The sequence below is a fragment of the Pteropus alecto genome, unplaced genomic scaffold (assembly GCF_000325575.1).
Source record: "Pteropus alecto unplaced genomic scaffold, ASM32557v1 scaffold152, whole genome shotgun sequence".
NCBI lineage: Eukaryota > Metazoa > Chordata > Mammalia > Chiroptera > Pteropodidae > Pteropus > Pteropus alecto.
In genome coordinates this window covers 5,502,226-5,512,574 of record NW_006432227.1, presented here as the reverse complement: position 1 = coordinate 5,512,574, position 10,349 = coordinate 5,502,226, and the positions used below count along the sequence as shown (strand labels likewise).

Here is a 10,349-nt window from a genome sequence, read left to right as displayed (position 1 = left end):
TAGTAGCAAGTATACTGTGCAGTTATCCATTTTAAATTCTATAATTACTAAAGTATTTAGTTTTTCATCAGCTCGGTTATAAAGATATCAAATGGTTATAAATTGTACAATCATGTACTTTATAACTTAAGAAAGTATACTTTGTACATTCATTAATAAAATCAGTTTAATTGCAACTATAAGAAATAAAGCATTAGAAATGTTTGGTCAAATAATCCAGTATAATATATAATTGTAGTGGGCATTCTCTTATTTTTAATTTTCAGTAGACTGCTGTTTGTGATGTACTATTAGATTTAATAGATTGATTTAATCATCATGTTAAGAATTCTCTTTTATTTCAAATTATGATATTTTCTTTTCTTCTAAAGTAATCAGTTTCTTTATGTTTGAATATCTTTTGAGAAACTCCTCGATGATATGTATTATATGATTAATTTTTAGATAAAGTGAGATCAGTCGTAGCATTGTATTTCCCAATGGAGAGCATGTGAAGTCTGAACCTGTCTTAGATTTAACTTCTAGTATTACGGTGGGATCTTTTATTAAATTATAATTGTTGGGCAGGTTTAGATGCAGCCAATTAACTTTGCAATTTATAGCACATATTGTTAAAGTTCAGATATGCACTAGTAATATGGGGGAATCACTGTAGCTAGTCTCATTTTCTAATTCTCTGAATTAACAAATACATGAGAAAATACAACCCATTGATAACACCATTTCTAGGAATCTTGCTCTTTGTCCTGCTGTCACTTAATTTAATTAAGAGTTCTATAAATCACATTGTTCCCTAGCTCTGCTATACATTCTTTTTCCTGGAAATTGCTATTTCTAAATAGGTTAATTTAAAAGAACTTTGGTCACTATTCATTCATTGTTATTATAAATCAATTGCTTTAAATCTAAACTTACTTAGATTTAAATAGGTTAATTTAAAAGGACTTTAGTCGCTATTCATTCATTGTTATCATAAATCAATTGCTTTAAATCATAAGTGTCAAAAAATTTCTCACCTTTACTTACTAATACACACACACACACAAACACACACACATTAATAAACACGTCTTGGGATCATTTTTCCTCTTTAAGAATAGGAAGAGTTCTTGAGACCAAATGATGCCAGTTTAAAAGAATATTAATTGGAAGAATTTTATGCATAAAAAATTAAAACAACAACAATAAAAATGACATAATTCAAGATGCATAGAAATCTTTTGCATATCTTCATTAATGATATATATATGGTCTTCATTAAAAAATTGTTTTATTCTTATAAAACATTTAATAATATAGAATGATTATAAAATGAAACTGTAATAGGAAACGCATACACATTTAGACACATGCACACCCACCACCTAAAATGCTCTTGTAACTGATGTAATAAGTGAGAGTGTACTACTTAGTTACACCTCACCTGCATAGTTTAGTCTAAAATTCATACAAAATTACTTTAAGATCACTTTGTATTTAACATTTGACAAGCGCAGCCTATTTTTTTTAAAGGGTAAAGATAATAAAGTCAAAAATAATGATTTTATTATAGTTTCTGTTATAGTTAAATATATTCACAGTGGAAAAATATATAGAAAAATGTTATTCATTTAGATTATTCTGCATGCAGGACTAGTCAGCCTCTTCCAAACACTGAACAGAAATTAAAGCCACACATAACTTTTTAAGGAACATTATAACATACTTTATTTTGAAGGAAGTTCGACTTCCATTTGCTACCATTTGACTATGATTTGGCCTCCAACATATTACTCCCTTGTCTCACTACACTGTGCTGCTCCAGTGCAATAGTAGTGTCCATGCCATGTTTACCATAGAAGGACATCTTTCCAAAACTTCCACTCATTTTCAGACATTGCAGCAGCTATAGTTTACAATAAATATATTTTTACCTTTAATCTAATTGTCCCCAAATATTTTATTTAAAAAGTTAGTTTAGTTTTTGTTCACTCTTTATTGTAGGTCTTTCCACCTGAAAGAGACACAGGCTTAAATTTGATGACAACTGTGTACTATGGGAGAAGACCAACTGAATACTAGGTATTGAGCATCTTGGAATCATTCCTCTGATACCTGCCCCTTCCATGTCCTTGAACCAAGCTTGTGTTTTGTTTGGGAATTTCCCATATAATGAATTATTGCTAAATGGCTCTTTCAGTTGTTCATGTCTAAATTGTCATCCTAGTAAGCTAGTGAACATTATAAATTTTCCAAAAATTTATATCTATATATCTATATCTGTATCTATCTATATCTGTATCTGTATCTATATTTATCTGTATTCATAGCTATATCTAATCTGTATCTATATCGATAACTCTGTAAACATTCTTGGTAAATAATATTTATACTTAATATTTAAAAAATAAATAGAATACCATTACCTATAGTCATTAGGAGTAAGCAAGTGATTTTGGAACTTGTGCTTTTTAACAAATACGTAAGTATATATTTATTTGCCTTATTAGTTTTTTGATGTGTGAAAAACACCTCTCTAAAGCAGGTATAATTGCTCTAGTTTAAACATATCTGCTGTAATTTACTTGCTTTTTATTGTTGTTGCTGTTGTTTGAATATTTATTTTTATGTTTTGATTTGATTCCACCAAATGAAAGGCTTAGATTTTCTAATATTTTTAGCATATATTGATGACCTCTTGGTTCATCCTTTTGAACATTATTTTACCAAAAAATGGATACATGTCAAGCACTAAAAATGATAGCTACTCATAGCTGGATATTAAAAAATATATACAATTCTTCAAATTTTTCTTTATTAACTTTTTAAATATAGATTTGAAACATGAAATATGTAGCATTAATATAGGTTATAAAACAATATATTAAATGCTTTGAGCTTACCACAAGAATTAGAAAATTACTTCATAAATTATATTAATGCTAGATATGCTTTGCCAACATTTTGGTTAAAACTCTTGAATTCACCTCCACTAGTTAGATGATCCTATATGTATTTTTCATTGCATCATTTCTGCTAACAATATTCTTTTTTAAAAAAGTTATTGTTTTGACAGGTGAGTTTATATAAGATGAGCATCATTTTTACTAAAGAGTTTAATAAATACCTGTAAATATATTTGCCTGGTTCTGTTTTTTTTTTTTTTTTTTTAAATTTGTGGGACTCTTCCTAAGTATTTCTTGAATTTCATTTTTTTTTTTTTTTTTTAATTTGTGGGACTCTTCCTAAGTATTTCTTGAATTCCTTCATAATTGTTCTATACTACTTTACTTATTTCTAAATTAGTTGTATTAAGTTCTTTGGGGACTGTTAATCTCTCTACTACGCAAGAGACAGAAATCTACTATGCAAAAGACAGAAACAGGGCTTATAAGTAATAAGTAGAACAAAAAACAAAAAAAAAACCACTTATATTGAGATATAATTTACAAAAAATTGTACATATTTAATGTATACAACTTATCGAATTTGGAAATAAGTATATACCCGTGAAACTATTCCCACAATCTATACAATAAACATAACTATCACCTCCAAAAGGTTCCTCCTGCTCTCTTTATTATTATTATCATTATTACTTTTTGTTTTTATCTAGTGCATACCAGAGTCTTTGAAAGAATAGTTGTCAGTTCTAACCTTGTATTAACACATCATTTAACCAGTCTTATGGCATAGTCGTGGTATAATAAAACAAATTTATGAGATAATAGTTACAGTGAATGACAACACATAATTGCAGTTTCATATGAGTGTATTACAACTGGCATTTAAAAAAGAGTTATATTATAGAAACAAAGTACTTCCTACTTAAGTTGTGGACATTTAGAAAAGCACTAATATGATAGGAATGTTTGTTCAATCTTCATTAAAGCATAGTGTTTCTGAAATGGAACATAAGTATGCTATTGGTTGTGGTTTGAAAAATCTGTGTTCCACTTCTAGATACATGTTATTTTTGCGATCTTGGTTGAGTTTTTATCTTATTCTGTAAAATCAGGAAATAAATAATATAATTACTATGTATCTTACTATCGTACCATCTAATAGAATATCAGACACATATGGCATTAATTATGCATATATTGAATGAATTAATAAATCTCAAATAACTACTTTTCACTAAACATATGGTATAATTATGGATTATAGAAAGTATGTTAATGTTTTTCAAAGGCATTATATCAGAATAAATAAAGTGAGTTTATTGCTCTGGCATTCAAATATGACACTAGGCCAATACAGTCTTCTCAGTTTTCTCTGGTTATAAGATCTGGAGTCACATGCCTATGTATCCCATAGCTAATTGAGGCTAGACTGTGTCTCTGTGCTGGTAAGTAAGATTTTAATTCAAACTTTCAGAGTGTATTATTCAGGTATATGAGTTCGTTAATATACATAAATGCTTTGGTCAAATGTCTAAATCTACTTCAGAGTTGTCTGTGGTCCAAATTTGAAATTTTCGATTTTAGAGATCAAAAAATATTCATTTGGATAAGTTTAGAATTACATTAAGAAGTTTCAGGATGCCCTCTATTTATCATGAAATGGAAGCCATGAGATAAGAGAAAAGACTGGAATTATCAGTACGAATCCAATACTGACTTTCAAAAAAAATATACCACACTTCAGAATTGATCAGAATGCAGAACTGATTTAAGAGGGTGAATAAGAATTGTTGTTGTTTTTAACTAAAATATATTAGAGCCAAGAAAAGCTAATAAAATAACTCATTAAGCATATAGTAATTGTCAAACAGACCTATGGCTGTCTCTGAACAAGGTGACATTTTGAAAATAGATTTCTACAATTGGCCCGTTAGAGCCCTTTATGGTGTTCTCATGGTAGCCTTGGTGAATCTACCAACTTTTAGCCACAGCATTCATGTAAAGAAAGTAGAAGTTGTCAACAAATGTAGGAGCTTTCAACAAATTTGTGAGGATGAGTAAGAGAGAGAGGGAGAGAGGAGGAGGGGAAGGAGGAGGAGGAGAAGAAAAAGGGTGGGTTGAACAACACACATCCATATACAGGCTGTTCCACAATGGTAGTTATGGAAGGTCCTGTTTGAGTTTATGATATATAGAGCTCAGAAAGATATCACCAGAGAACAGATTAGTACGATGCTATGTATCCCTCACCTAGGCTATTCAGATTTGTTTCTGTGAGGTCCATACTAGTTCAGAGGGAGGGAAAAAAGTTATATATAGATAACAGTAGAAGTTATTTTGGGTTTTCTGAAGTTAAAATGAGTACCTAACCATATTCTTCAAACATGTTATAGGACAATGTTGTTTTTTTGACCTATCAAATTCAGCATCAAAGGCATGCTCTATAGGACTCATTTGCTACAAATTGCCCTATAGTATAAAAATAAATTCAGACCTTATGTATATATTTATTATACTTACAAATAGTGTGCTTAAACCAGATACCTAAGCATAGAATTCAGAAGTGGGCCTTTGCATATGGTAGGATACCAATAAGGCAACGAGAATCTATTTAATAGTTCCTTATGTCCATCATCTCAATGAAAAAATATTGTCGATGCTTGTTTTCCACTTTATCTGAATTTCAAATCAGAGTTAAGATTATCAACAAAGAATTTATGCCCATATTGTACATTTGCTTGGATAAATTATAGTTGTTACAAAGCAAGTTATCTGAATTTTAACAGACATTTAAAAAAAAACTTTTAAAGGCAGACATATTTATATTTAGTATTCCAATATTATCTAAATCCATAAATATTACATATTCTCACATATGTGACAAACATCTAGCATAATTTTTAAATTTTATTTTCTAATATATACTATAACTAAATGTAAATGGATATTAAATAAATATAATATATATCAAACTTCTTAGATTTTCTTAAAAGTATTCTTAATCATGTTAGAAACTAAGTTAAAAATAATTCATGTTTTATGTATACATAAACTAGAAATATATAAACTAGTTTATCATTTTAAACTGCTTGTTTTCCAGTTTGTCCTTCCTGAGTGTTAATTTTCTGTATGTATGTAGCAAATTTTAGGTAATATTAGTTAAGCCTAAAATAAATTCTGAATTCATTTCTTGTATTCTGTAAAAGACTTTATAAAATTATTAGGCATGATGGACAAAAATAGGTTGAAATATTAAGACACCGATTAATATAAATCACAGCCAATTTCAAACTTAAAATAACATATTTTGAAATACATTTTTATGCTTATCTGTATGTACATAAACCTGTCTATACAGTGAATACACACAAATTCAGTCTCACACACACATGTATATATACAAACACACATGTATGTATGATTTCTAGATGACTTAAGATGTGTCTTATCCTTCAGATAAATGAAGTTTAGATTTGTTGAATAAAATAAATTCAAACCAAGTTCTGCCTACTGAGAACCGCTGAGTCTTTTCACTGCATCATTCTGCCTTTTCTTAAAATCTCATCTCTGTGGTTAAATGTGAGAAGTAATATTTGATTTTATTTCTGTTTCAAACATTGTTGGATTTTATTTTAATCTCAGAGAGTGCAATGCATTAGAATTTATTGTTCACATAAAAATTACAGGACATTACTTGAATAAAGATGAGGATTGTGGCATTATAATGGGTAGTATGTTTTTCTAATCCGAAAATTGACAATTCTTTTCAAATATACATTCTGGGGCTCTACAATTAGCTTAATTATAGAAGAATGGCATACTCGATTTTTTTACTAAATAAAGCAGTTAATTTAATTCATTATTTTTTTTGTAGATTAAAATATTTTTAATCACTTTTCTTAAGATACTTGCTTTTTTTTCTTCTCCTGCCCTCCCCTCCCTTTTTCTCCCAGCGCCTCTTGTTCCTCCATCCTTTTCTCTTCCTCTTCTCTTTTAACTTTCTTCCCAATTAGATATCAGCAAGAGACTTCTGATGTACTTCTACAGTTAAAATATTTGGGAGTGATTTTAAGCTGTAACTGAGTGTTAATTTGTATGACTGAATAGCTTCCAAATAGCCCAGCAGACATGAATAAATTTATTTCAGCATTGGGAGAAATTACACTTTTGTCCTAAGACTCTAAAGAGAAATATAATGGTGAATAATTAAGTGCAGAACATGGTCTATAGTTGGTAAATCAATTTATGGACTGCTTCTTGTTCCCTAAATTGAATATACTATATAAATATAAAGTGTTTCTCTTAAAGGCTTAAACTCAAAAGTTAAAACAAAATAGTCATGATTTAAAGTAAAAAGTAGATGGCATGTCAGCACTACTCAAATCACTCAACTATGTTTTAGTACTATTTATTTTAAATTCATGACAGACAGAATATCAAATATATCTTCAAATTCTGCCCTACTTTCTGGCACTAACTAGCTTTTAAAAAAATCAATGCTAGGCTATCTCTTCAGGGGGAAATATATATAATTTCTCATTTTGAATCATTCTTTCTCTACCTTTCCTTGAGTTTGTAGGAGGAGTCAAATCAGTTTATTGATTCAGTTTCTCCTAATAAGCCAAGTGTTTCCAGCATTGTTGTTGTGAACAATACACTTGGTTATCTGCTTAATACTTGCTTCCTTTCTCTACAGAGAGCTCCACATTTGTCCACACCTTTCCTTGCATCCTCCCCAAGAGGGCAGGGGTTAATTTCCATTAGATTAAAATAACCATGGTCATTCCTCACCCCATGCTAGTGCTAGTGATTCATTTAGGAACAGGCATAAAACACCATTCTGGCCGAGGGACACTAGGTGGAGTCCACAGGGAATGCTCTGGGGAAATTTTTCACCTTGGCACAAAAGCTGTACTGCTGCGGAAGGCAGAGTAGATACAAATATTCTGTGTAGTGGATGGATGGTTTTTTTATGCCTCTGAATTCACCTATCTTTAAATATTTATTCCTTCAGATTTTGAAGTGAGCTCATGAATGTCTTAGTGTTTAAACCATTTGGAGTTGGATATTAATAATAAAATCCGTTGGTAACCTAGTTGACAGTACTATTCAGGAACTGTAGTGTTCATTTGGATCCATGTAGGACCATGTTTAACTGTAATAAATATAAACCTTCCCACATTCTTTTGAAATTATATTAAATTTATATTAGATTAAGTCAAAACAAAACAATGGTATTTTGAGATGAGATTTTTTTTTTTTTTAACTATCGCTTCGGAGGCATAATGTCTTCTAATGAAAATCATTACTCTGGGAATTTTACTTATAAAGTTAATATGTTTTCTATGATAATTCTTGATTATGAAGTTCATTTCAGTCTTCTAGTTTGTTCTGTTTTGCCATTATTTGCTTAAAGCAATAAAATAACAAAAAATGATTATCTGATAATTAGAATGCCATAAAACTTAATTTTTGTTAGATTAAAATTATCTAAAATATCAATGATTCTATGAAACTATAAATGATGTAACATATTATTTCCAGAAGCATCAGGAATTAAACCCAAATATGTCAGAGTAGTTTTTAATACAATTGGTGCCTCTCAACTTACTGTCTGACACTACTGGTTTTTAATACAGATTACCTCCAGGATACCTGACATGTGAATTGGGAGTAAAATGTATCTTAGTGACCTTTATTATTGTTCCATTGTTTCCGCTGTACTTCGATTAGGGACTGTCAAATTGCTCCTGGGATTTAGATCAATAGAATTCTTTGGGTGGCTGTCACAAAAGTTAAGAGGTAAAAGAGTATTTCTTTTCTGAAGTTTTTGTAGAACTATTTCTACATTCCACTTGACTTCAGTTAAAGAAAACAGGCCTATAAAATTGCTTTTTAATATTACAGAGTGAAATGCCACTTAAAGGGCTACATTTCCAAAGACAGCCTCTGAAAATGACCCCTATGTCCTGTGTGCAAAAGTAATTGCCCTCTTTTCTGAAATGAAGAATTTTATTAATTCAAAAGTTTTATAATCTTTATATTCATCATATTACCCACTGTATCCATGGTTCTTAAAAATCAAGACAGTGTTCTGAAACTGATAGCTGACATTTACTTGAAGGAAAAGAGGCATCATTTACTGTGAACTTTCCTTTTGATCTTTCCAGACCCTGATTCCATTCCACACACTTTTTTGTTTCTTTTTTATAGACTTGAAACCAGTATTTCCTGAACAGGCTCATTTTTTAAGTGACTCATCTAAGAAATAAAATTTATTTATGCCCTATGTGTCCAGAATAAAAACATGGTAATATTAACATTTTTTTTTTACACCAGGGTGATTATAGCTAAAGATCTAGAGCATGCATTTAGACTCTGTGACATTCTGTACTTTGAGATGTAGTCTAAAATGAATAAAATTTGTGAAGCCTGAAGGTTAAATTGACATTTAGGTGCCAGATACAGTCTATGGGTGCCAAATTCACATAATAAAGAGATGAAGTAAATTATGATTTTAAAAGAGAATGGTCAAACTCTATAATTTCTCTCACTACACTTTAATATGTATAATAGCCTTTAGTTTTTTATTTAGACATAAAGTCAATAAACATATGACTACTACTCTTATGATAATTTTCCACTGCACAAATATGTAATTCACCAACTGATTCATCTATTTGGAAGGATAATTGGCAGACTCTGATGCCCTAGATAGAATGTCTGTGCCTTTAATTACCACGTGATTTAAGTAATTCACTGGGATTGACAAAGTATTTGGAGCCAGTAAGTTTGAAATGTTGATACCTAACTTTTTTTTTTTTTTACACCTATTGCACCTGGTCTTCCTAAGTGGTCTCCCATCCAAGTACTAACCAGGTTCAACCCTGCTTAGCTTCTGAAATCAGATGGGATCAGGTGTGTTTAGGGTGGCACGGCTGTAGAAGATACCTAACATTTTAAGGCTCCGCTTTTGACAAGCAAAATTTCAAATTATTATTATATAATTTTTTTTGTGGCAAAAGATATTGAAATCAAAAAGAATTTAAAGAAAGGAGTCTGAGGAATAATTTTAGATTATATCTTACATTGTTACTGAATATCTACCTGTTTCGTTGTGATATCTACTTAATATTTATTTACTTTCACACATATGTTTTTATATACACTATTCACTGAATGAGGACATTTAATAGAGTTAAGATGAGATTGAAAATGTTATTTATGTTCATAATAATTAAACATGGAAAAATAAATGCTATAAATATATACAATATTACCTTGCATATAATAATAGACATAGGGAAGATAAAACGCTAACGTATACTATAGCATAGGCCTAATTATCATTATAGTCATTATTATAGTACCTACCTTTCATTGTGTAAAATTACCTTTTACAGCTTAAAGTTGTAAAATAACTTAATTGTTTTGCTCCCTACCAAATGCTGAATTTTCAGCAGG

General features: G+C 30.0%; 1 pseudogene; it reads right to left on the bottom strand.

Moving 5' to 3' along the window:
* Nucleotides 1–9,712: 9,712 nt before the first annotated feature.
* LOC112475837 lies at nt 9,713–9,831 on the bottom strand (annotated as a pseudogene).
* Nucleotides 9,832–10,349: the final 518 nt, after the last annotated feature.